The sequence below is a fragment of the Rattus rattus genome, chromosome 7 (genome assembly GCF_011064425.1).
Source record: "Rattus rattus isolate New Zealand chromosome 7, Rrattus_CSIRO_v1, whole genome shotgun sequence".
NCBI lineage: Eukaryota > Metazoa > Chordata > Mammalia > Rodentia > Muridae > Rattus > Rattus rattus.
In genome coordinates, this window is record NC_046160.1 from 87,410,079 (window position 1) to 87,431,900 (window position 21,822).

The following is a 21,822-nucleotide window of genomic DNA, read 5'->3' on the forward strand; positions in this document are numbered from 1 at the left end:
GAAGACTTTTCCATTCCATTCTCTACCACATGAAATGATTTATTGCAGGTATCCTTAACCTTGGCTGGATAATCGGGTCCAAGTTAAATAGATTAGAATTTTAAGTAACACTGCTTTATGAGGCCAGCCTGAGCTTTGTAGCCAGACTCATGTTTTTTTTTTTTTTTTTTTTTTTTGGAGCTGGGGACCGAACCCAGGGCCTTTGCACTAGCGCTCTACCACTGAGCTAAATCCCCAACCCCTATGTTTTTTTTTTTTTTTTTTTATTGGTTATTTTTTTTATTTACATTTCAAATGTTATCCCCCCTCCCGAACCCTGCCCCCAAAGCCCCCCACTTCATCCCTTCCCTCTGCCTCCACGAGGGTGCTCCCCTACCCACCCACCCACTCCCGCCCCTTCACCCTATCATTTCCCTACACTGGGGCATCAAGTCTTCACAGGACCCAGGGCCTCCCCTCCCATTGATGCCAGTCAAGACCATCCTCTGCTACATATGCGGCTGGAGCCATGGGTCCCTCCATGTGTACTCATTGGTTGGTGGTTTAGTCCCTGGGAGCTCTGGGGCATCTAGTTGGTGATATTGTTGTTCCTCCCATGGGGTTGCAAACCCCTTCAGCTCCTTCAGTCCTTCCCCCAACTTCTCCATTGGGGTCCCCTGCTCAGCTCGATGTTTGGCTGCAAGCATCCACATCTGCCTTGGTATATGTGGTGATATCCACATCAGGTTCCTGTTAGCAAGCACTTCCCGGCATCGGCAAGTCAAACCCTTTGTTTTAAAGCAAAAACAAAGAAAACACAAATTGAAATGAGTTTGGGCAGATATAGTGAGAAAAACTGAAATGTGAAAGATTAAAATTGTGTACAGTTTTTGTATGATTAAAAATGTGGGTATTGTAAATGAGTACAGTAAGTGTAGGCATTAATGAAGTGATCTGTCCACATTAACCTGAAGTCTGCACAAATGGAATCAAAGTGCATGTTTACCTTTGCTTTTCTTCAGTTCCGAATCCAGATTATCAGAGTTAGCTACTGTATGACCTCTAGAAAAGATTGACGCTTTTCCTGACCATAGAAGTGTAGGAAGCCAGACTTTGGGTAGCCCTTCTCTAATCACTCTGTGAAAGCGATTTGATTTAACTCCCTGCAGGGTCTCATGAATGTGCTGTTTTCTCTGAGATACCTTTGCAACATAGGATATTTTGAAGTTTTGTTACTTTGAACTTACTCAGATCTCTAATATTTTTAGTCTTTGTATATAGTAGCACGTTTCCAATGTGAAGCACATACATAGGTGAAATTTTTGGCCTATAATTGTGTAATTTTCTGAGTAGTAAAACCAAAGGAACGTTAGAGACATAATTATATGGAGTGGCTTTGTTGGTAAGCACCTGATCCATCTCTTATTTCTGTGAAAGTGTCATATTTCAGTGACCGTGGGATCTGAGTTTTGGGCAGCTGGACAGCAGGGGAAGGAAAAATGACTCTTGTGGCTGAAGAAAGTACATTGTGCTCTCCTGTACCAGACTAGGTTCTTTCTCAGAGGATAATGGATTCCACACTGGTGACTCAGCCTGCTGTGGTCTTACTGGGACCAGGCCCATTATTGGTTTTCATCATGGCAGACTCGGTGAATGCAGCAAGCTGCAACGTTGGAAAATACCCACACGTTTGCACATGGTGGTTGTAAGAGACTTTCCCTCAGCTTTTTGGCTCTATTATACATTTTTCTTGCTAGATGAACTATAACTCCTTTGGAAATGGTTATACTGTGTTGTTCCTTTTCAGGGCATAGATTGTGCCTCATGATCTACTTACTTAATTTAGACAATGAAGCTAAGTATATTTTAAGAGTGGGAAAGAGTCCCTGTTAGAAAAGTTTTCCACACAGCAGATTCTAGGAATAGTCTTCTTCAGATTGTACTCTGGGCCCCTAGTCACTTGATTGACTTCTAAATCAGAATACCAAATACAAGTTTTGGGTTCCATTGAAACCAAACATTTCAGAATAAACTTAAAGAAGGAACTTTTGGATGCTGAAGATACAGCTCAGTGTAACAATACTTGCCTAATATGTGCAAGGCCTTGGGTTTGGTTTCTAACACACAGACACATGCACACACAAACACACACTGACACACACACATGCACAGAGATAGGCATATATAGAAACATACACAGACACAGAGACACAGAGACAGCCACACAGTTACACACACAGATACACTCCATCTCACAGGTGTATAGACACACACACACACACACACACACACACGGAACAGATTGCTTAGTACAAACCATTCACCTTAGTAACTGAGGAAGAGCAAATGTCCTCCTGCTTTAAGAGTGTTCCTTTTCAGGTTTATAAATTGTGAATTGAATGAGTGAATGAATTTAGTGTGTGTGCATATGTGTGTGTGAACACGTGTGCTATTGTTGGTGTGTAAAGGTCAGAGTGCAGTCTGTAATTCTTGAGCTTAGGTCACTGAACTTGGCATCAGGTACTCTTAATTGCTGAACCATCTCTCTGTCTCAAATTCTTTATTTTAAAGAAGTTTACAGAATGTTATCTATCATAGTAAGTATGCCTTGCATGCCATGTACATATGCCTACATTCAAACATTTACACACATACAAATAAGTTAATAAGGATTTAAAAATAATTATTTTTTAAACAATTAATAAACAAGAATTGGGGCTATATATAGTTGTGTGGAGTGCTTGCCTGGTGAGGATTAATCACCAGTAAAACACACACATGCACAGTCATGTACACACATGTGTGCACACATACACTTACATGGATATGCACACATACATTTGTGTTATATATCTTAGCAAGTCTCATTTTCATGACTTTTAAAAAGTGCCTTTTTCAATAGTGTCTAATGGGTTTTAGCAAGACAATGATTGAAAGTCTTTTCAGGGACTGCATGGTAAAATGGTTCTATACATTATGGTATGTTTTAAAATGTATTTTAAATAACTCTTCTTTGTGCCTCACCAAAATTAAGTTGTGACCACCAGTTGGACGTAAGTTTTGCTGAGCTGCACAAGATATATGTATACAAAGTTAAGGAAAACACAGAGGACTGGGGAGATAGCTTGGTGATAGAATACATACCCAGCATGGACAAGGCCTTGAGTTCAGTCCCCAGTGTAAGCAGGGGATGAGGGGAGTTGATACCCAAAAGATCCAAGAAAAGAAAACTCAACATTTTTTCTTGCAGCACATTTTACAATTGAATCTATCAACTGCTGTATAGAGGTGGCTTATTTCTGTGTATGGATGCCATATAGCTCAAAGGCACCTCATAAATCATAAAGCTGGCAACTTATTTTAATGGATCAGATTACAGATTATTTTTTCCTTTTAGGAGTTTTGGTATTGGAATTTTAGAAATTCAGAATGGTTCCCCCTTTTCCCATTTAAATGAAATTAATAAAGTTAAAAATTTATATCAAGGGGTTCTAGCTCAGTGGTAGAACACTTGCCTAGCAAGCGCAAGGCCCTGGGTTCGGTCCCCAGCTCTGAAAAAAAAAAAGAAAAAAGAAAAAAATTATATCAAAGGAGTTAGGCTGTGCAGTTCTTGTTGGTGTTTTCCCCAGCATTCAAACAAGCACACTTACCTGTTTATCACTTGTCTTTAATTCATGGATGAAATAGCCATTACACATGTCTGTAGCTACAACCTATGTCACTAAATGATGAATGAGTGTGAGTAGATATTTTAATTTCTTAGGAACGTAAGGTTTTTGGATCGGAGAGCATCTATTCCAAGCTCTTAATTTTGTAGATGAGTAAAGTAGGTGCCAAGGCATTAAGTGATTGGTCTAAATTTCCGTGTCTCTAAGACAGTTAGTATGTTGGGATGCTGTGGCTCAGTAATGACGCAGACCTTAATTAGTGCATCTAACTTCAACATTACTTGGCAAACTTCCAGTTTATTAATGTGTCGGTTGTACCTTGTGCTTTCATTAATGTCAAGTAGTGAAAACTCAGAATTTATGGTGAGTTGTAATTCAGCAGTCATTTTTCTAAAACCTGTCATTATCTGTAATTTAGAAACACAATGACCAGGAAGCAGTATTAGTATAAGCATAGTTTTATAAGTTCAGATTAATCCATCCGGTAGAGCATAACATTTTAACATACCTTTCAGAGGCACAGTGATAGGAAAAAATGATCGAATTGCTTATTGTCAAAACAAAGAAGTGGTTTAGAAATGGCTACTTAAGAAGCTGCTTTGCTGCATGAAAACTTAAGCTCTGAGGGATGCCGTCACATGGCTTAGCTTTCAGTGACAACTGTTGACTGTCTGGGTTTACACGTAATGCAGGTGTGGTGAGTTATGATTCTTAATTTGATGCTCTGCATGGAAAATGTTTATTTTGCTGGGTATACACAGGATTATCTTTTAAGACTTACCTATTTTATGAGTAAGACCCAACTTCTCTCTTTTAGTGTAACATGATAGTTGTTAGTGTCATGAAGTGCATGTGGAACTAGTGTGTAAATATATTAAAAATAGTTTATGTATAAATATTATTTACAGCACTAATCTTCAAGTTCAAAATAGAGAACAAAATCAAGCACTTGAGTTGTACAGTATTGTTGGAAGTGTCCTTGGCTAGAGCATCCATGAGTCGTCAGAGTGTCTCTGTTTACAACTTTATATTTGTCTGTAGTAACATGGCCTTCGCAAAGGAAGCCTCTGCTGTTAGTTGATCAGTAGTAGAACAAGTTGTCTTTTGACTCTCCTTTGTCCACTAGCTGTCAGGGAAGTTAATGAGTAGGTAAAGTTTATCAGAAGAGTTTAGAAGTTCATGGGCTGTTTTGTTTGGAACCCAGATTCCTGGTCATTTGTTTTATGTTGAATTACTGACTGTGAGGCGACATTAACCACAGCATTAGAGCTTTGATGAAAGTAGGAAGACTTGAGGCAGATTCAGGAGGTAAATGTAACATTGTCGCAATTGGCTTTTGGGGTTTTTTGTTTGTTTGCTTGCTTATTTTTTGTTTTTTTTAAAGACAAGCTCTTATGTAGCCTAGGCTTCCCTCAGACTCTTGGCAGTTCTCCTGCCTCGGCTTCCCAAATGCTGGATTTACAGGTATAACCACATTTGGAATTTAACCAATGGTTCTATGAAGAGTGAAAACGTGAAGACTTAGTAAAAATCTTTCCGATAGGGCAGATGATATACAGGTAGGTGAATAAGCAAGTCAGCAATCTGTAGGTAGATTTGCTGTGTATGTAAGCAATCAGTTACAGCAGTGGTCATTCATATCAGACGGAATCGAAGGGCAGTTAGAGCATTGGCAACGCTGGCTCAGAAAGATTTAGCCAGTGTTTGGGAATTAACCAAACAGGCTGATAACCTCCAGTGCTGGAGAAGACAATAGCAAGCTAAACACAAGAAAATGTTTAAAAAATTAAAAAATTACATGATTATCTAAAAATGATCATTGGAAGACAGATACAATCAGAATTGTATTGCTCATGGTGAGTATTTATGAGTCCTCTGAACATAAAATTGCTAACTTCTTGCTGATCTGAGATGCTGTGTGCTGTTTACTTTTAAATTTTTAATTTTTCATATGATATAAGCAGAGATTGGAGATAAAATAAACTAAATAACAATCTATATAATCTGTCTCTACAATTTAATCTATCTATCTATTCCTGACACATAAAAGTAAAGCTATAACTTAAAAATAATTTTTTTAGTATAAAATGAAGTTTATTTGGGTGCATGGGAGAGGGGGTTGAGAAGGGAATAGAGTCAGAAAGAGAGGGGACAGAGAAGAAGAGAGAGAAGGGATAAAGAGAGAGATGTCAGAGAGAGAGGAGGAAAGGGTCAGAGAACTTAAAAATAATTTTTAAAATTGGATTTAATGTTCCAATTTTCATTTTTACCATTTTTTTTTTGCCTTTGCTGTGTGTTTGTATATGAGTGTGCATGTTCCATGGCATATTTGTGGAAGTCAGAGGACAGTTTGTAAGAATTGGTTCTCTCCTATCATGTGGGTTTCGGGGTTGAACTCAGGTTGCAGTGATCACCATTAACTGCTGAGTCATCTTGTTTGGCCCTATTTTTTAAACTATCACTTTTATTATTTTTTTGTCTTAACTGTGTATGTGTACTGTATGTGTGTGTGTGTGTGTGTGTGTGTGTGTGTGTGTGTGTGTATGTGTGTGTGTGTGCGAATGAGTGCACATACTATGGAGACCAGAGGTTGATATAGGGTATCTTCCTCAACTACGTTTTTGAGACAAAGTGTCACTGAACCCAGTGCTCTCTGATTGGCTAGTAAACCTCACTAAAGACAATTAATGCAATAGAGTTCATTTCCTAAATAATCTGTACTACTCCCTTTTTCCCTCATTTTCAGTGTCTTGTTTCCCAAAATCTTTTTGAGAAATGCTCATATAAAGAAAAACCAGTAGGCTGATGAATATTTAATGCCATTCATTATATGACTTTAGATTTATTACGTGAGTGTTTTACTAATATAGTTTAATATTCTTCTTATTAAAACCAGTGAGTTGGGTAGAGACTTCTTATAACTTCATATGTAATTGAAACAGAATGAAAGAATAAATATTCTCTGAGAAATAGGAGGGCTAGGATGTAGCTCAGTTGTTAGAGTAGCCTAACATGTGAAGGGCCTAGGTTCATCTCAGCACCACCACAGACGAACAAACAAAACCTGGAGTTAGCACTCCTGAGGCTGAGACAGGAGGATTGCTGTGTAAAAAGTTTAAGGCCTGGGCTACAGAGTAAGTTTCAGGCTAGTCTGTGGGATGGTATGAGGGATCCTGTTTGAACTTCCCTTGCCTTGAAAAAGTTAAAAAGTAATAAACGAGATGTTTTCAGATAATATGTGCAGTAGTAAAAACTGTATCTAAGTAAACCAAGTTCCAGAGTTCCTGTTTTAATGTGTAAGCTTGGGTTCAGACTATTGTTATTTTTACATGAACATTTAAACTATAGTAACAGATCAGGACAATGGTTTCCATATGCTTCTGGAGGTGTTAACGGTGCACTTTTAGATTGGAAATGCAATATAACATGCACTCCATTCTGGAAGGTGAGTAAAAGAGCATGTCATGGTAATATTTACAAGTAACCCCATGCATTGTGGATTTGTAACTTCAGTTTTATGAGTTTCTGGAAGCTGCAAATCATTCCTCCACAAAGAGTAGTCTGACATGTGTTCTCAGTCTGGCCCAGCGTTTTTCTCCACTACACACAGTTTATTCCTCTAGACCCTTTGTAGGTAGAATTCAGCCCATTGTGGGGCTCAATTTCAAGAGATTTAGTATATCTAAAACAATTGAGGATGGTTGGGGACCCAAGTAGTAATTTCATCTGTGTGACTCTTTAGGTTTTCCTTGTTATCTTGAAGGCAGAACAATTGAGTGTTTAATACTGTGTGTGTGTGTTTGCATGAGTAGGAATATAGATGTTTGTGCTGCTATGTATTGTACATGGATGTTAGAGGTCAATGTTGAACATCTTTCCCCGTTGCTCTGTTCCTTATATATTGAGGCAAGGTCTCAGTTGAACCCAGAGTTTGCTGACTCAACTACTGTAGCTAGCTAGCTTATTCGAGGGGTCCTGTTTCTGCCTCCCAGACACCGGGGCTGCAAGTGTGCCACTTCCATGACCAAGTGATATTTATGGTGGGATGACCTGACTTTAGGTCCTCATACCTGGGTGCTTTACCCAGCGAGCATCAGCTCAGCCTTCTCTTTTGTTGGTTGAAAAGCTTTGATTTGTTAACATTTTGTCTTGGTCTTCAGAAATGGCGTGACCTACTGAAAGACAAAGGGAAAGCGCAAGATATGCCTGCACAGGGTTTTGGTGACTTTTTGAAGTAATAGATCTTTTAAATGGAGTTGTGGTAAGAGGGGACTTAGAACATTCTAGCAAGGTTTTTAAAACTACTACCATTTCTGTAGAAATGTTTAGTGTGTCACAGGTGAGTGCTGAAGGCTCTGTGTTCATTGTCTCTTTTTGTATTTTTAAAAAGCATATTTTTATTAGTATTTATTATTACTCTGCCACTTTCCCCCTCTTATTGAAGTGGATTCTTTTCTCACATAATATATCTTGATTACAGTTTCCCCTCTCTCTACTCTTCCCAGTTTCTCCTCACCTTCCCTCCCATCTGGATTCACTCCCTTTCTGTCTCTCATTAGAAAACAATCAGGTTTGTAAGGGATAATAATGAAATAAAATACAACATAATAAAGTAGAATAAAATGAAACAAGAACTAACACATCAGAGTTGAACAACACGAATGAGGAAAAGAGCCTAAGAGGAGGCACCAGAATCAGAGACCCACTTGTTTGCACTCTTAGGGATCCTATAACACACTAAACTGGAAGCCATAATATAAGTGAGAGGATCTAAGAACAAACGATGGCGAAACAGAGCAGCACCCTCAGCTGCAGCACAGAGAAGCAGAATTATGTGTGGATACTAGCTTTAAATCAGCCATAGCCAAGCTACAGTTCTTAGAGCCATGGAGGTTGGGCTCAGGGTAAGGGGTGGGGTGGAGAGACAGGAAGATTTTATTAAGAATAAATGTGGATGGATGGGTGGGCTGGAATGGTAGAGTCAAGCTGGGAGGGGGACAAGAGAATGATGAAGGAGGGAACATGGACAGAGGTAGCTGAAATTAGGGCCATTTGAGGGGTAGCAATGGAGAGCTAATACAGTAGAAGCTTCTTAGAATTTATACATATATCAAGGTAATCTAAATTAAATCATCAAATAATGGGGGAGACAGAGCTCCAAAGGAAGCTTTCAAGACTGGGACTGGGTTACACTAATTGGATTATTGGCCAAAGGCATTCCCATGGGAATCTTCAAACAACCCAGATTTGAGAATGGGTCTTTCTGGGGCCGGGTGACCTCCATGTAGGATGATTTTGTTTTTCTAGTTCCATCCATTTACCCTAGAATTTCACTATTTCATTGTTTTAAATGGCTAATACTCTACTGTGTAATGTAACACATTTTCTTTACCCATACTTTTGTTGAGGGCTGTCTAGGTCGTTTCCAGTTTCTGGTTATTATAAAGAAAGCTGCTATGAACCTAGTTGAGCAAATTGTCTTATGTGGTAGGAGGAAACAATTTTTGGGGTGTATGCCCAAGAATGGTATAACTAAGTCTTGGGGGAGATCGATTTCCATCTTCCTGATGATCCCACACTGACTTCCATAGTGCTGTGGAGGAGTGTCCCCTTATTCCACACTCTCACCAGCACGAGCTGCCACTTGTTTTATTGATCTTAGCCATTCCAACAGGTGTAAGGTGAGATCTCAGAGGAGTTTTGATTTGCGCTTCACTGGTGGTTAAGGATGTCAAACGTTTCTTCGTTTCTCAGTCATTTGAGTTTTTTCTATTGAGAATTGTCTGCTTAGACCCTATTATTTTAAATTGTTTTCTTGATAGCTAGTTTTTTTTTTTTTTTTTTAAGTTCTTTATGTGTTTTGGATATTAGCCCTCTATCAGGTGTATTGCAGATAAAAATCTTTTCCCATTCTGTGGTCTGCCACTTTGTTCAGATGACAGTGTCCCTTGCTGTGCAGAAGTTTTTCAGTTTCATGAGGTCCCATTTCTTAATTGTTGATTTTAGTACTGGTACTAATGGTGTTCTGTTTAGAAAGTCTTTTCCTGTGCCAATGAATTTAAGCCTATCCTCCACTTTCTCTTTATCAGATTCCGTGTATCTGGTTTTATGTTGAGGTCTTTGATCCATTCGATTGAGTTTTGGGAAGGGTGATAAATATGGATCTGTTAGAATTCTTTTTACATGCAGCCATCCAGTATGCATTGTTGAAGATGCTGTCTTTCTTTCCAGTGTGTATTTCTGGCTTCCTTATAGAAACTGGTATGTTCATAGGTTTGTGGATTTATGTCTGGGTCTTCAGTTCCATTGATTAACATGTCTGTTTTTGTGCCAATACCATGCTGTCTTTATTGCAATAGCTCTGTAGTACAACTTGAAGTTGGGGGTGTGATACCTGCAGAATTGTTTCAGCTATACTGTATTTTTTTTGTGTTTCCATACAAAGTTGAAAACTGCCCTTTCAAGATCTGTGAAGAATTGTGTTGGAATTTAATGGGGATTGTATTGAGTCTGTAGATTGCTTTTGGTAGGATGGTCATTTTTACAATATTAATTCTACTGATCCATGAACTTGGGAGATTTTTCTATTTTCTGTTGTCTTCTTTGTTCTTTTCTTCATTGTCTTAAAGTTTTTGTCATACAAGTTTTTCACTTGCTTGGTTAGAGTTATCGTAAGGTATTTTATATTATTTGAGGCTGTTGTGAAAAGCGTTGTTTCCCAGATTTCTGTCTCAGTCCAATTGTCATTTGAATATAGGAGGAGCATTGATTTTTTTGTGCGTGTTAATTTTGTGTCCAGCTACTTTACTATAAGGGTTTATCAGCTGTAGGAGTTTCCCAGTAGAATTTTTAAGGCCATTTATATATAATATTATTATTATCAAATAAAGATACTCTGACTTCTTCCTTTCCAGTTTGTATTTTCTTGATCTCCTTCAAGAGTCTTATTGCTCTAACCAAAGCTTTAAGGACTATATTGAGTATGTATGGAGAGAGTGGACAATCTTATCTTGTTCTTGGTTTTAGTGGAATTGCTTTGAGTTTCTCTCCATTTAAAGTATGTTGCCTATGAACTTGCTGTAAACTGCTTTTATTATGTTTAGGTATGTCCCTTGTATCCCTAATCTCTTCAAAACTTTTATCATGAAGGGATGCTAGATTTTGCCAAAGGCCTTTTCTACATCTAATGAGATGATTCTGTGGGTTTTGCCTTTCCACTGTTTATATTGTGGATTACACTTATCTGTTTATGTATGCTGAACCATCCCTGTATCTTTGGGATGAAGCTACTTGATCTTGCTGGATGATCTTTTTTGATGTATTGATATTTTATCAATAATTTTGCTATCTATGTTAATAAAGGAAGTTGGTCTTTTAAAGTCTTTCTTGTTGGGTCTTTGTGTGATTTGGGTGTCAGACTGACTGCGATCTCCTAAAATGAATTGATCAGAGTTCCTTCTGTTTCTATTTGTGGAATAATTTAAGGAGTGTACATATTAACTCTTCTTTAAAAATCTGGTAGAATTCTGTGCTGAAAATGTCTGGCCCTAGACTTTTTTTGGTTGGGAGACTTTTAATAGCTGCTTAGTGGTATGTATTGATAAAATTATTTATTTCTTTTATGTTTTCCAGTTTGGTAGAATACAGGCTTTTAAAGTATGTCCAATGTTTCTCTGGATTTTCTTGGTGTCTATTGTTATGTCCCCCTTTTCATTTTTAGTTTTGTTAACTTGGATACTCTCTCCACCTTTTAATTAACTTGGATAAGGGTTTGTCAACCTTATTTATGTTTTTCAAAGGATCAACTTTTTGTTTCATTGATCCTTTGCATTGTCGTTTCTTTTGTTTCTCTTTTACTGACCAGTCCTGAGTGATTATTTCCTGCCATCTACTCCTTTTGAGTGTGAATGATTTTTTCTTTTTTGTAGAGTTTTCAGGCGAGCTATTAAATTGCTACTAAGAGTTCCCTCCAATTTTTTTTCTTATGTAGGCACTTAGTGATATGAAGTTTCGTCCTAGAACCACCTTCATTGTGTCCCATATGTTTGGGTATGTTGTGTATTCATTGTCGTTGAATTTTAGAAAGTCTTTTATTTATTTCTTAATTTCTGTCTTGACCCAGAGGTCATTTAGTGAGAGTTGTTCACTTTTCATGAGTTTGTAAGCTTTCTGTTGTTTCCTTTATCTAGCTTTAGTCTGTGGTGGCCTGAGAGGATGCATAGTGTTACTCTACTTTCTTATATCTGCTGAGATTTGCTTTGTATTAGAGTATATGGTTGAGTGGAGGTTTACCATGAGTGGATTAGATAGTGAGAACTCATCTTAAAACAGACAACAAAAATTATTGAATCAGTCTTTTTGGCTCATGCCTATAAACCCCAGCTTGAGATGCTAAGGCAGGAGATTGCCAAGAGTTTATGGCCTACCCTAGGCTACGTAGCATGAGACTGTGTCTCCAAAAATTTCATTTTTGTAAGTAGTTTGTAAATAATAGGATATGTATCAGTTGAGGTTGAATCTTTCCAGACTAAACCATAGTTATTTTAAGCTATTAGGAATTTGATAAAGGCATCTAAAGGCTTACACACTGTTAAAGTATAGGGCAGGAGAAGGGAAATGTCCACAGTCAGGGAGTCAGGAGGAACAGTTGCTGGCAATCCCCGTTGTTTTTGTCATTAAAATAGCGGATCCATGGAAATGCATTTGAACACTGGAAAGGGAACCTGAGTGTCAGCTGCTGATGCCTGTGTGCTGCCCCATACTGTGGAGGGAAGTAATGCTTCTACTGTTACCTTCCAAAATGTTTGTAGAAATTGTTTGAGGTCGGATGAAAACAGAAGCCATGCTGGTAGAGATTTTGCTTCTATTCTAGATGGAGTAAATAGCTCTGGAGAGTACAAACAGTGAAAATGGTATAGAGATGCCACCGGACAATCTGTACAAATAACCAACAAAATAACATGCTCACCAGCCTCAGAGTGAGTAGTGAAAAGGCTCCTCTAAAGTGGACATACTATTGGATACATCAACACAAGAAGTATTTTATCTATCTTATAGCAAAAGTAGAGGGGTTAGCTTTAAATCAGAGTAGGGTTACTTTTTGTTTTGTTTTGTTTGAGAGTTGAGTGACGAGAGGAGGCAGCTGTAGGAGGATTTGGGAGAAGGGCTTTCTAGCAGAGAAGATAGGACAGGACAGACGTGATGGTTGTATGTTGGAAGGGGATAAGAAGGTGCAGTTGGACAGAGGTGAATATGCAGTCAGGTACAAGATTCATCTTTTAAGATCTTCAAGGGTGTGTGGAAGTCATTTGTATTTTATGCTGCTTAGCACAACATAGTATTGAGTCATGGACAAGTGCACAAATGAGCCAGTTTTCATTTTAGAGCAGCTGTCACACATAAAGTTCTGCTGGTAGCAGAGCTGGAGAGCTGGCTCAGCAGTTAAGAGAACTTGCTGTTCTTCTAGAGGCCCTGGGCCCAATTACTAGTACCTATGTGGTGGCTTTCACAAACTCTTCTGGACTGGGTGCACCAGTCATACGTTTGGTGTATAGACAGGCAAACAAAACACTCATACAAAACAAATAATAAATAAGTTAATTTCAGAATGGGGGTGGGTGGGCAAGGTCTGAACGGCAGTAGTGTGGAAGTAAGGAAGCAGTTGGAGCCTTTAGGCGTCTCAGGCAGTACGTGACAGGGGTATAGCAGCAGAATGGCCAAAAATTTGGTGTATTTTAGTGTGAATATGGGAGAACAGGACGAAGAATCCAAGGAAGCCTCCTAGGATTTTGGCTGAAGCAACTGGGTAGATAGCAGTGGCGTTTACTGAGCTGGGAATACTAGGATGAAACAGACAGAGGAGGATGGAATAGCTAAGAATCCTACCTCGTTTTGTAATTATTAAAGTGATGTTTTAGATAAATGGCTATACCTGTGCTAGGTTCTGGCATTTAGGATATCTCTGAGTCCTGGGGATGAAATCTAGTTTGACAGATTTAAATCAGTCATTTAAAACTGTTTACGTAGAATGTGGTCTTTTAGGGAGGAGGAAGTATGCATAAGGTGTAACTGTGGGAACAGGGCTGAGGACGGGAGTGAGAGGTGGCAGAGTTATGAGATGAGTTCCAGGAATATGATTCTGGAGTCCAGCATCAGGGTGCAGATCTCAGTTTATCGTGTAGTGCATAAGCTTATTACAGTGTTTGAGCAAACCGAAAGCCCTAAACCCTTGGCTAATGTTGTCTCTCCCTTCAATGAAAGCCTGGCCTGATGAGGTTACTCAGAAGTAGCAGGGTAGGAGCAGGGAGCATTGTCACCTGTTCAAACTTGTGTGAAGACTGGGAAGCAGCCATTGCCCTGGCCTCAGTTCGTTCCCAGGTGTGCCGGGAGCCATCTTAGATCTAATACTGTGTTCAGCAGATCAGGACTCTTGAGGGGTCACAGGAGCCTGAGGCACCTCGCTCTTCATCTCTATTTTCCTTCACAATGTTGACCTCCACATCCCCCACATAACTCTGGGACACTGACTTCCAGGTTGTTTATAGAGAAGTCAGCAAAAGATGTTGAAAAAATGCAGCTAGGTATGAGGGAAACTGGGTAAGTCTGAGGTCACAATCTGTTCCCACCTGCAGGAGGTGGTCAGTTACATTAATCTTGTTGATAGATTGCTGTAAATGTAATTCTTCTCTGTTAATTAATCATTGGCTTTGGGAAAATTGAGAATATTGGTAAATTCTTCAGAGATATTTTGGAGGAGGAGCTGGGAAGCTGGCTCAAGCATGAGGACCTGACTCAAACATCAAACCGCATGACAGTGTGCTTGCAATCCCAGTGCTAGAGTGGACAGGAGGATCCGTAGGGGTCCACGGCCAGTCAGCCTAGCCAACAAGTCAGTGACAGTCCTATCGGAGAATAAGGGGGAGAGAAATGGAGGAAGACACCTTATAGTCCTCTATTCTACACATACACACACACACCCCACCCCAAATATACACATATCCCACCACCACACCACATATACAGTCCCTATCCCCCAATACCACACAATATACACCCTGCCCCATCCCCACCCCCACACTCCAACATTATCCCCTTCACACCATACCACAGATACATACACACATACTCCATAGCACATCACACTACATTTCTACACTCCCCTATACTCATGCCATACCACACCACAGCACTCCACACCTCACCTCACCACATGTACAAAGTGTTTCAGTGGAAAATCAGGAAAGCAGAATTAATAAGAATGAGTTCAAGGGCTAATGGGAGGGAACGCAATGACGACATTGGATAGACAACTCTTCCTGCAGTAATTTAGCTCTTCATGAGAGCATAGTGCATTGTGCATGAGAGAGGGGGAGAGAGAGAGAGAGCGCGCGTGCATTGTGTGGTAGATGGAAAGGAACTATAGAGCCAAGGTTTTATGTTGGTTTGTTTTGTTTTTGATATTAGGGAATACTTCTACCAATTAAGAACAACTCAGTAGAGGAAGGCGTTCATAATGCAGGGAAGGGACAATTGCAAAGCTAAAGTACTGATGGGAAGGAGGGAACTGGTTAGTTAACAATGGGGATGGGTTTTTCATTCTGCTGTGAACCAGTGCTATCGTTATGGGCATAGACACAGGTAGATTAATGCAATTAATAGTCTGAAATAAAGTGAATTTTGTCTGATTGCATCTCATATTAATTTATTATGAGGATAGGTCACCAGCTCCTAGTGACATTACATCACGAAGTATATGTATGAGGAGAGAAAAGAAAATGTACAATACTTTTCTCAGAGAATAGGGAAAATATATTTAGAAAGTATAGAAGGAATGTCTGGTAGTGTTGCGTGTATGAATTCAGTCTGTAAGATTATAGAAGAAGGTGGTAGACTTCACAGCTTCCAGTGCGCATGGGTCAGGTGGGAGAGCAGTGGAGGCAAGAACAAAGACTGGATATGTTGTTAGGTGCACAACCAAAGTTTGTATAAGCATGAAGTTAGGACCAGGAGGGGAATGGTGTCCAGTCATTGTAGGAAAGGTTCTTGGGAAATCACAGGTCATATTTAGCGCATCTCATCTGAGAAAGAGGAAGAGGCTTTCAGAGAGGGGAATCTTAGAATCAGAGATCTCAGGGAGACAGCTACTGATGTCAGGAGTGAGGGTGAAGGTGGTGAAGCTGTAGGTAAGGGGAATGGGCAAGAATACTTGACCCCAAGGAAAGGAGTGTTAGGATAATGGCTGGGTCATCTAGGAGGATGTTTGAGTTGCCAAAAAGGGTGATGGTAACTGTGGGACGTGGGAACATACATCATAAGGTAGATAGATACACAGAGCCGTTGAGGGTGGAGAATGGGAGTGTTCCATAAGCAAGGTAAATGTGGTGAGAAGAGAGGGAGAGGGAGGGAGATCTTTGATCATTGTCACACATGTATAAACATATTCAGTAGATATTACAGTGATTGTGACAGAAAGACAAAAAGCATACCATATACTTGAAGCAGTTTAGGGACTGTGTGGTGTTAAGAAACTGAGACTGAGGGTATGGTTCGGGGTGAGCACTTGCCTAGCATGTGTGAGGTCCTGTATCTGATTGCTAACAGTGTTCTCCATCCTCCAGAGTTAGTAGTTGAGGACGGAGAGTTAGGAAATTAGCTCTCTAGGTTATGTGTGTTTCTCTTTATAGTCCCATTGGTTTATATACAACATGTTGTTTAAGAACATAGGCACATCACTTGGAGATGATTTTCCCACTGTTGTATTTTGAAGAATGTGCATGAACCCCGACAGAGGCAGTTGATTTAATGTTATGTGCTTTTGCATACTTTAAGACCTTTTACATTTTCAAACGTTGTTTTTATTCATTTATTTATTCAGGTCAGGCTCTCAAGTAGCCCAGGTTGGTTTTGAATTTGCCATATAGTTGAGACTGGCCCTGAATTCTTGTCTCCCGTTTCCTCCTGAGTACTGCTCCATTACCCCCAACTCTTTATCTTTTATATAGGATTTTTATTTTATTTGGTCTTTCGAGACAGGGTTTCTCTATGTAACTCTGGCTGTCCTATAACTCACTCTGTAGACCAGGCTGGCCTTGAACTTAGAGATCTGCCTGCCTTTGCCTCCTAGGATTAAAGGTGGATGCTCCCACAGCCTGGCTTTTGAGACAGGTCCTCTCTATGTATCATAGGCTACCCTGAACTTGCTATATAGACCAGGAGTGCCTAGAACTCAGAGAAATCCACCTGCCTTACTTCCTGAGTGTTGAGATTAAAGGTGCCACCATGCTATACATCATGGTAAGAGTATGTAGTGGAGGAAACCTTTTTATTCATGGTAGCCAAGAACACAGAGAGTTAATTGGGAGATGGCTCAGTGGTAAGTGCTTGCCATGCAGGCATGAAGATGGAGTCCTCTCTAAACTCCTTTCATTAGGCTCCATCTCCACGCCTTTTCAGTAGCACTGTGCTCTGAGGACAAGCCTTTGGAGAATATTCAAGATTTAAACCATAGCATGGGCCTAACCTGCCAATAGTATGCTGGTTTTGATAGTTATTGTTCAATCTTACTGTGCCCACATAGGCTTAGTGATTTGGGTGCAAGCCTATGAATAATTGTGAATAGAAGATGAATTAACATTAAAATTTCTGGATTCAAGCTTCTACTCTTTCCTCCTTGTTAGGACAAGGAGCTGTAGAAAGGTCAGATAAGTATAATAGAGTCCTGACTCATAGTAGGTCTCTGTTCTCACCTGGTGGTCATTTAATTGCTTCCTAGATGTGTAGTTAGGGTAGACATGCATGGTAATTTGCAGAAGTCTCCTGTTGGCTCCAGTAGGTAAGTCAAATGAAGACATAAAACTATGCCTTCCTTTATTCGGCAAAGTGCAGCACATTTATTACTGAATTTACACATTTCTTACAGAGTTTACACATTTGTTGGGTATAGATTTGATTGTCTGTCTATTGCCAGTACTGCCTTCTGAGAATTTATAGTGTTTGATCCACCAGTGTGGATCTTGCATAATACTATTATACTGATTCTTGCCAAGAGTTCTACTTATAGGAAAGGATTAAGGCACTGAGCCTCAGTTGACAAATATGTTGGTCCAACTCAGTTCTGCTTTATCTGCAATCCTCTGATTGATATAGAAGTTACATTTTTGGTCTCATAAAGATGCAGCTGAAAACCAGGCATGGTGACACACACCTGTAATCCAGCAGTCAAGGGGCAGAAGCAGAGGGTGAATTTGAAGACATCCTGAGTAATGCAGAAAGTCTGTCTCAAAACAGGAAAAATCTGAGGTGCCTGATTGGAGGCAGTCATCTGCAGGAATTGACAGCATCCTCCAGGATCCTCATTATATAGCTTGAACACATTGTCATTATATGGAGGGTATTTGATGTCCTCAACTGATAAGATGCATTGGCCCTTACACGCATAAGAGTAGGAGTACTCTCACTTGGTACCTTCATACTTCTCATTGATGTAACGTTAGGCTATGTGAGTTTAGAGGTCTTGTTAACATAAGGGGAAATGTCTCATTAGAACAGACGTAATGAGGGCTTCTTTAACATGTCCCTGTTGTTTGGTCACTTGGAGCAATTTGTGTCAGAAGATTACTGGGGAAGCAAAAGAGTTAGCATCCAAGTAAGGGCAATTGACTCTTCATTATCGTGAGGGGTTCAGGGAAGAATTTGTCTGGCACCCAGGGAAGCCACTGGAATGAATGTCTCTTGGTGTTCCCAAACCCATTACTGCACTAAATGTACAAGCATAGCAGCTGCAGCCTTCAAAAGGTATAGAACCAGGCATTTAGGGCTTTTAGAGGTAAGGGTTTGGGCAATCATAATAGCAAGTTGCCATGCCAGCAGCTGTTGGCAGAGGATGAGGGGACTTAGGCGTGGGATGATGCCAGTAATGGCCAGGAAATGAACTGCGGCGTCGAGGCTGCAGGTTGTTCCCTCTTGGAAAGGTTTCCTGTGGAAAAGAGAAAGACTCCTTAATAAGCTCTTCTGGTTAAAGGGATCCTTCTCTAAGAGACAAGTATTTTTGGATGGTTTGTCTAAGCATTTTCTATAGCATTTTATGATTGATTTATAGAGCCCATATAAAGTCTGAATAATTTACGTACTATGGAAAATTGCCTTCCTTTTGTGGCAGGGCTTTCAGTAGTATCACATAATTTTACATAGAAGTTAAATTGAAATAAAATTAAATTTATTAGTCTTTTTTTTTTTTTTACATAATTTAAAGTTTTGAAGTTACCTTTAGGAATTTCCTGCCCCAATGTCATAATTATATCTTCCAATAATTTCATTAAAATATAAACTTTTCTTTCTTGTTTTTGGTTCACATGAAATTTATTTTTTGTATTGAGAAAGATAGCGATTTCTCCTCATCTAGAAAGGCAATGGTGTCTCAAGCATATAAGTCAGGTAATCCTGGGGCTCACCATTTGTAGCCCAGGTTGGTGCTGACCTCACAGTCTTCCTGCCTCAGCCTTCCAAGTGATGGGATTATAGGGATGAGCCACACTGCCAGGCTTTCTTTATGTTTTTAAAACTGAAGTATATTTGTATTAAATGAGTCCATGTACATCTTCCTGAAATATCAATTTTACCTAAAAAATGTATAATTGATACTTATTTGTAGGTGTTTTTTAATAAAATAAATAGGACCATTATAAAGACAAGTAAAATTTTCATTAGTTTTTTTAAAAGATAAAATATTGTTAAAAGATAAAATTTTGTAGGAGCGTTGATCTGAGGGAGGGTTGGAGGAACACTTGAAGCTGTGTCTGCAATCTTTCTGAAAGCACGGTCTCCTGTGCCTTTCGAGTACTACTGGAAAAAGTGGAGGACTGTGTCTCAGCAGATGCTTTTATTGTCAAAGTATTTCTTTTATTGTTAGATTTCTAGATGTTGAATACTTTGTATTTTGAAATGTTAGTGTGTTGTCTTTAAGGCCATTGCATTTCTCAAGACCCAGCTCACTTCAGTCTACTTCTTCTTGGTACTTTTATATTTGTGATCTTCATTACTAGAGTGCCTTTGAAGTCTGGTTCTGATAGATTTATTGATTAATTGTTGTAATGGTTAATGCTCATTGTGAGCATATGTGTACCTATTGCATTTCTGACCCTGTAACCTATGGAAAACTTACAGTTCAATGATCACGCTGGAGGAAAGGTTGCCTAGACAACCAGAAGATACCCCTGCTGCACGCTAATATAGAGCCAGAGCCTGTCTCAAAACTTCCTGCGTCTGCTGCCCACAGCTCTGCCCCGCCTCTTCCAGATGCCTCCTTCTCCTTGAAAACATTACCTTTACTTTATTCCTCCCTGCACTTGGTATCTTCCTCCCTCCCTGTGTCTGTCTCTCTCTCACTCTATTTCTGTCTCTGCCTCGATCTCTGTATCCTCCCTCCCCTCCCCTTCTTTATCCTTCTTTCTTCCTATTTTTTTTAAAGGATCTCACTCACTATGTTCTTAAACCTAGTCTCAAGCTTCTGAGCTCAAGCGGTCTTCCTGCACCAGCCTCAAAAGCAGGCGAGACTGCAAGCATCTGCCTTCGTTAAAAAATGAAACGAAAACGCAGCGCTGAGAATGGTAACTCATGTCTAATAATCCCAGGAATTGAGTGGGAAACTGAGGAATGAGGATTGCCATGAGGTCAGCCTGGGCTATATAACGAATTCAAGACCAGCCTAGATTACAGAGTGAGAGACTGTCTTAAAAAACTCCCACACAAAATGAATAAACATAAATTAATTGCATAAAACTGACCATTTTAAAAAGGAGAGTTCAGTGCAGTTTGTACATTTATAGTATTGTTCAAGTATCACCTCTAATTCCAGAAAGGAAACCCAGTATCTGTTAAGCAGTTATTTCTTGTTCTCATTTTAGTAACCATCAGTCTGTTTTCTTGCTTATTCTATATCTTACACAAAACAGGATTATGTAATATGTGACCTTTTGTGTCTTACTCCTCTCACTTGGCATGTGTTTTCCAAGGTTCTTTTTCTGGTCGAATGATTCAATTGTGTTTACATGCCACGATTTGTTCTATTCATCTCTTAGTAGACACGTGGTTGTCTTCCTTTTGGCTGCTGTGAACACCGCTGTTTGTGATTGTGCCTGCACATGCATTTGTTTGAGCACCTGTTTTGGGGTTTATGCCTAGGAGTAGAATTGCTTGGTCACGAAATAAATCCTATTCCACTTCTCAATGAACCACCAAGTTGTTTTCCATAACAGGTGAACTCTTTTATATTCCCACTAGTAATGTTTGAGGGATTGGATTTCTCTATATTCTTGCTGACACTTGCTTATATAAAATGAAGTCACAGTTAAATTTGCTTTTCCTCTAGTGACTGATCATGGCGTTCTTCGTTACCTTTGGTGATTTGTCCATCCTTTATGGAGATCAGCCTTTTGAGTCTTTGCCGGTTTTATTCTCTTTTTGTTCCTGAGCTGTAAGATTTCTTCATCTGCTCTGGATAGCCAGCTTTCATCTTTGTCCTTCCCATTTTATAGATTGTCATTTTACTTCTCAGTAATGTCCTCTGTTGCATAAATAGTTTTTTTTTTTTTTTTTTTTTTTTTTTTAAATTTGCTTTTTAGGATAGAATTTTTCTGCCCTGGCTGTCCTGGATCTCCCTCTGTAAGCCAGGCTTGCCTCAAACTCAGAGATCCATCTGCTTCTGCCTCCTGAGTTTGGCCCTAAAGGCACCATGCCTGGCTCCAGTGCAAATCCTTAAAACAATCAAACAAACAAACAAGATAGCTGCAGATTCCCTGGAGCTGCAGATAGAGGTGTTTGGAGATAACTGATGTATGTATTGGGAACTGAACTCCAGCTGCTGTAAGAACAGAGTCAGCATGCTCTTAACTGCTGAATCATTTCTCCAGCCCCTGAGGTACAAATTCTTAAATGTTGATCAAGTTCAGATAGTCTTTCTTTTCTTTCTTTTTTTTTTCTTTTTTTTCGGAGCTGGGGATCGAACCCAGGGCCTTGAGCTTGCTAGGCAAGCGCTCTACCGCTGAGCTAAATCCCCAACCCCTCAGATAGTCTTTCTTTTGTTGCTGTGTTTTGATTTTGCTTTCAGCATAACTGACATAAACAGGTGTTTTCTCTTCGGTTTTTGTTGGTAAAGGCCTGGCTTGGCTGGAGCTGCGAG

General features: G+C 39.6%; 1 protein-coding gene across 1 annotated transcript in view; it reads left to right on the top strand.

Annotated features, from left to right (window-relative positions):
• Mnat1 (MNAT1 component of CDK activating kinase) overlaps positions 1-21,822 on the top strand; it is a 142,627-nt gene that overhangs the window by 22,022 nt on the left and 98,783 nt on the right. The window lies entirely within an intron of this gene.